This window comes from Amphimedon queenslandica, unplaced genomic scaffold (assembly GCF_000090795.2).
Source record: "Amphimedon queenslandica unplaced genomic scaffold, v1.1 AMPQUscaffold_13193, whole genome shotgun sequence".
Classification (NCBI taxonomy): domain Eukaryota; kingdom Metazoa; phylum Porifera; class Demospongiae; order Haplosclerida; family Niphatidae; genus Amphimedon; species Amphimedon queenslandica.
This window is the reverse complement of record NW_003546571.1, coordinates 99,926-106,207: the sequence shown is the minus strand read 5'-3', so window position 1 is coordinate 106,207 and position 6,282 is coordinate 99,926. Positions and strand designations below refer to the sequence as shown.

The window sequence follows — 6,282 nt, the reverse complement described above, 5'->3', positions numbered from 1 at the left end:
CACACATACTACTGTCGCATGGCATGATGACAATTGGTGTCTCTGAGTCGTGAACAGAGGGCTAAGGGCGAAAGGCAAGGAAGATAGCCAGGAAAGAAGTCTAGGCGGGTAGACAGACTAGGAGCATCAACCGACTGTGGCCAACACTCTGACGTCTGACTATCAACAAGAGTTGGGCGTAGTGTCCTCTCTTTTATGTCATAATATTTATAATATTTTAAATCTCTCTCTCTCTCTTTCTGTCCCCCTCTCTCCTGTCATATAATTAAGTCCGCTGTATACATGCTAATAATAAGTTACGTTAAACTCTTGAGGAAAAATTGTAACTAAGAAAGTAAAAGTGTAGCTGACGGCTTTGGATCTCCATCTATCTCTGACCGTAACCTGAAGCACAGGAAAACTTTTGAAAGAGCTCCAGAGCCCTGTTCATCCACAGCATTTTCTTACATTTCTACTTCCGTAAATCTCTTGCGCTTCACTTTACAAAATAAAGTCAGGTATTTACTTGTAGCTCATCGCTTTCTCTACAGGACTAGATAGCTGACTTAGCTATAGGGATTTCCCCTAAAAAGTTATGATGCACTTATCACATGACACTGTGGTTGCTATGCGTGTTGCTATGTATATTTTAAAATTTCATACACGTATAGTGATGTCATCAGATGCGGAATTTTATTAATAATAAACACCTGTGTTGGGGAGGAGGGGGAGGAAGGGATGAGGGAAGTGAGGTGGGAGGAGGGATTCATGGGTTGGATGGAGGGAGTGTTGTGGGTTGGAAAAGAGGTGGAGGAAGGGAAGAGGGAAGTGAGGGAGGAGGAATGATTGAGGGGTTGGGAGGAGGGGGAGAAAGTGTTGTGGGTTGGAGAAGAGGTGGAGGGAGGGAAGTAAGGGAGGAGGGATTGATGGGTTGGGAGGAGGGGGAGGAAGTGTTGTGGATTGGAGAGGAGGTGGAGGCAGCGACAAGGGAAGTAAGGGAGGAGGAAGTGTTGAGGGTTGGAGAAGAGGTGGAGGGAGGGAAGAGGGAAGTGAGGGAGGAGGAAGGATTGAGGGGTTGGGAGGAGAGGGACGAAGTGTTGTGGGTTAGAGAGGTTGAGGCAGGGACGAGGGAAGTGAAGGAGGTGGAAGTGTTGGTGGGCAGGAAGGATGGTTGGAGGAAGGAGGAGCCTTTAGAGGGCGGCCTGACAATAAAAAAGAATTATGAGGGGAGAAGATGCGGGGAGGCTGAAGTGATGCTGGTAGTAGCCAGAGAGTTTAACTTAATAGAAATATCTGTAAGAGACAGGCAAATGGAGGCAAGCTCATCTTTGACAAACAAAGACTGCTGCGAAAGAACTTGGTGAGAGAACAAACAATATTTTAACTTGAGACAGGTTAGATTGAAGTGAGACAACTTGGTGGTGAAGGTCTTGGGCACTGAAAGGACAAACAAATGGGAATGTAGAAGCTATTGAATGGGAGAGGCCAATGCACTTTGAGTGAAGCCAGTTACCACACTCTTCACAGGCCAGCATGAGACCTGACTCAGAGTTGTTCTGGCAGACACATCGGATGGGGTCTTGAGACTTAGTAGGACTGTTTGGTGAATCACTGAGGGGCTTACTGGAAGAGGCATCCAGAGATTGTGGCTTGGGAGACACGTGGTCAGGAGAAGGTTGAGTAGTATCACTCAATGAGGTTGTTTTGGGTGAGTTAGACTGCTTCAGAGGAACCTTATTAGTTGAAGAACGCTTACCTGTAAGTGGAGTTAAGGAAGGGCGGGAAGATGACACTTTAGTTTTAGAAAAAATGGAGCCTAGTTTTTGACACTCCATTGCCATTTTTTTACTGTTGCTTGCAAGCTGAGCAAAATCAGAGTGAAATTATCATTGTATATAGCTTTAAAAGAGCTGTGGTTATCAGCCATCCCCTTTTGTTATTGTAAGAACAATGAATATAATCTTCTGGGTTATAATTTCAATGAATATAATTATAAGGCCACTTTGATGGTAAGGCCCAGGCCCCCTCAGGCCCTACCTCAGCTACGCCCCTGGTTCTGAACCATAATTTACTGTACTCGAGGAGAACGGAACACAAGATAAGCAGAAACCACCATTCTTATGCTTGTTGTATGCCAGCCATGAGAACTTATTCAACAATGAATGTTGAAAGGATCGTCCATCAGCACTCTTTGGAAAAGAATAATTGGGAGATGGTTTTAAATGATGTTTCATTAGATGGTACTTAGAGTTGGAAGATAATTGCTGTCCAAAAACATTTGCCACATCTATAGTGTCTGTGTTCTGATTGTTCTTAACTATTGCTAGTCATTTTGGAAGGGAACAGTCAAGCTCATTTTCAATATCAGTACTACTAATGTCAGCTGCATAAGTTTGTATGGAGCTAAGGGTTGACTGAGTGAATCTTGTAGAGTCATTAATAACGTTATCATTATCTAGATTGTGTTATATATTTTTCTTAAATTTGCTTATTAAAGTATTGTAAAAGAGACATAACTTTCAGCTGGTAGAGTAGTAAATAGCGGTTGTGGTTTTATGGCATGTGTGCATGTGCTTATAATAATTATTGCATGTGGATAGAAGCTATGATTGTAAGCAAAGTAAGATGGCTTCTTGAAATGAAGTAACTTGCTCCAAGATGCAAAGAGAAGAAAAGAACATCAGAAATCAATAAATTAAAAAGTAAAAATATTGCTAATAATGTGAAAAAGTTCTTAAGATCATTTACAAAGTTTATGGCACAAGACCATTTATTATCAAAAAATCCACAAACACTCTGATCATAACATCTACATTAGGCCAAAGGATATGTGTATAGGAAGAAAACCATTATATTTCTAAGTGTCAGCAGCAAAATAGTTCAATCCCATGTTTTGATTGTTTTACATTGTCAGTGTCGCAGTATAAGCTTAAAATGTGACATCTGTAGTGAAACTGTACCCATTTTTGAAATATGTATTTTAGTGACTTAATATGATGAAATGACCATGTAAAAAATTATGCCTACCAACTTCAGTTGTCAAAAATTATACACAGTAATAAAAGCTGCAGCATTTTGTTTCCTACCTTAATACTTACTGTTGGTGGGTGTGGCATACATATTAATTAATAATAATTAGATTTATTAATTAATATTTATTAATAGTTAATTAAAAACTATGTAATTAATTAACTTAAATAAGTGCCATGAACTCAGTTGGTCCAAAAATGTTACACTTGAGATTTTGTGTTTGTGCTAATTTCTCATCTAGCCTATTCCACAGTTGTCAAGAGTCTTCTCAATATTAATAACAGCTAAGTAGTCTAACTTCTCCAGCAACATTGCAGATCAAAGGTATGTTCTGATATGCCTTACACAAGAAAATCTACTTTCAACAGTAGCTGTTGTTGTTCCAAGTGTCATGAAAATAAGAACACAGTTTGTTAGTACTAGAAATGCTTCCTTGACTTGACTGGTGTGATCTTAACTAAGATTTTTTTGGGTACAGTCAGTTGGTAAAGGTTTTCTTTAAATGTAGTTTTTAAGCATCTCCATCTTGTTTTCTGAATATTCAGACAGGATGAAGCCCTTGTAGTGAGTAACATGGGAAGTCAATACCACCTATGACAATAAATTGAGAGACTTAAGCCTAAGAGCATCTACTGACTACATTAAAGTTCAGCTGGTGTCACTAAAACGTGCTTTTATTTCTGCCAGAAGAATATTTAAAGTGGCAAAGTAAACAACTATTTTACTGTCTTGACTTCACTGATTTCTGATGAGATGACGTAGTGTTTTTACCGTTACAAGTACGTTACCAGTGGATATTCTAGCAGATGGTAGCCTCTGTCTTTCTTGTCTCATGTCAGTAGTGTCAACTGCGTTGTGCTTATGACTAAATCGTTAGAAGAGTCTATTGATCGTCACTTTTCAAGTTTTCGTATTCTGAAAACTGTCCATTATTGCTGTTTTGACTTGTGCAGTATGGCCAATATCTAGGGACTGTGCTTGCAAGATGTCAGGAAGTTTATAAGAATTGCAACAAGCGTAACAGTGTAAAAAATATTCCTATAATTGATTTCACCACCTTGCAAGTACAGCTGGATTCTTATTAAGACTTATAGAGGCTCTTCCTACCTTGTGATGCTTGTAGAGAAGTCCTTAGACAGTATCTTTATGTTATCTAGCTGTTAGAACTTAGAAGGCTCATAACTATCCATGTGTAAGCCGCCATTTTGTTTGCCGTGGCCACACCCACTACATCAAGGAGCGTGGCAGGTGATTAGTAAGGCTTATGAATTTTGCTATTTCTCCAATATAACATGCATAGAAGAAATGTAAGTGTGGACATAAAAAAAAATATATATATATAAAATATATACAAACATCGCACGTGGGTGAAATCAAATGTTGGAAAGACCTGGGGCAACGCCCCCAGGTTGTTGAAAAACATTCCTGTAAATGATAAGATTGACAACAACAGAAAAAGAACTGATACTATTGTGAATACCAGTAGCCTCTATTGCGTTTTCTCTATCTTATCTATTAGTAACATGTTGCAGTGTACCCATGACTGCAGAGAAAGTAGCCAACAGTGTGGAAATTTACTCAAACCGACATAACCAACTAGTGTCAGACAACTTTTTTACTCAAATTTATTGGCGACTCTGAGCTTTCTGTCCAGATAGAAGGATTTCATGATTCTTAGATAAGACAAGTAGACATACATAGATTGTATCAGAGCAAAAACACCAGAGGCTGCCTGAACTTTCTTAACTACATCTACTAAAACTAAGTTAAGCCTAAGAGCGTAGCACGAACGTAAACGGCTTGTGGGTATTTCTGCCAAATTATTGTTTCGACTCAAGAATTACAGCCACTCATAACAGAGGCTCCATGATAACACTCAAATCAGAAAGGCAGGGTCAAGGTGTATCTCTAGCATTTTAGCAGAAATGTAATCGGTGAGAGAGGAAGCAGTGAGACTCTTTGCAACAATGAATGAAAAAGCCTTTCAATAGTTTGGCAGTTGTGGACATACCTGAATGCTATAGACAGCTATTATCTCTTAGAAATATCCTTTGTCTCATCGACTGGAGAAGCGTTGGGCTTATGACTCTCTTCTTCAAACATACTGTAAACTTCCTCTGTCAATAAATGAATTATTTTGTTCTCAAATGAGAAAGAAAGTGATGTAGCTTGCTTTTACATTCTGTCAAACGGCAGTGAACATCTGAAAAATAAGAGCTTGTACGTTCCCTAGATTTAATAAAGATTCACTTTCATCATGACCTCAAAACTCAATACCCTGTTTAGCAGAAAGTAACATCGCCACCATTAAGGTTTAAACATACTGCCTATTTTGCTTCATCTGCTGAGAGCCAAGTGCATTTAACTGTAAACCAATAGATTGATCTGTAGCTACTCTCATTTATAGTCCTGCCATGCTGTCATAGCTTTAATTTGTTTAGATTTTTAATGAGTGCTAAACATTTCCTGTTTAACCAGTGTGTGCTTCCAATCACTCTACATAACTGCAGTAAAGACACTTTCAGATGAAAGAATCTGCTTGGAAAGGAAAAGGCAGAATTTATATTTACAGCAATGGGTAAAAGGTGTACCAGTTTTGCTTAAAAGAATGACTAGCGCTTCGAAATTGTGTTGATTGAAAGTTAATACCAACTGGTTGTTTAAGGTATTTCAGACTGGTTCTAGGATAGATCACTTACAGCAGTTCTACTGCAATGAGAAGTGGCTTTGGCTGAATCAATAGATGTGGGCTGTTCATGAAAGTCATGATCTTGTTAAATCCCAGGTTTCCCACTCAGACACAGCGTCCACGTTCCCAGGTTAACTAACAGAAAAATTAGGGTTGAACGAAACAAGAGGATTGATTTCAAACATGTAATTATTAATTCAAATAAAATTAATAGACATTAATAATGAAAAAATTAGTCATAAAAATCATTTAAAAATTTCACCCGTACTTTGCAGAAAGGGACAAAATCTTCAATAACATTAATGAACTTAAGCAAATACCCTAAATTAATGATTTGTTTTGAGTTTGTAGTATAAGTACCTGCGCACAATATGACATTTAGGCCAATTTACTACTAATTTTTAATGAAAGGCGCGGAGAATTTGACCTTGTGAGGCCTTCTTTTATAATTCAGCGTCAATGTCATGTCAGGACTCGTGTAATATTGTGAGCCAGCCTTAATACAAAGAATTAGATGTCAGTCAGAGTTAAAAATGTATGCACAAGCTAGGACATTGTTACCTAGCTTTCAATGATAATTTAAT

The 6,282-nt window shown here is 38.4% G+C and overlaps 1 long non-coding RNA gene across 1 annotated transcript in view; it reads right to left on the bottom strand.

The window, feature by feature from the left end:
* LOC109584606 (uncharacterized) overlaps positions 1–502 on the bottom strand; it is a 9,022-nt gene extending 8,520 nt beyond the window's left edge. Inside the window, exon 1 of the long non-coding RNA XR_002186081.1 lies at positions 301–502. This is a non-coding gene — a long non-coding RNA (uncharacterized LOC109584606). The remainder of the gene's footprint in view (positions 1–300) is intronic.
* Positions 503–6,282: the final 5,780 nt, after the last annotated feature.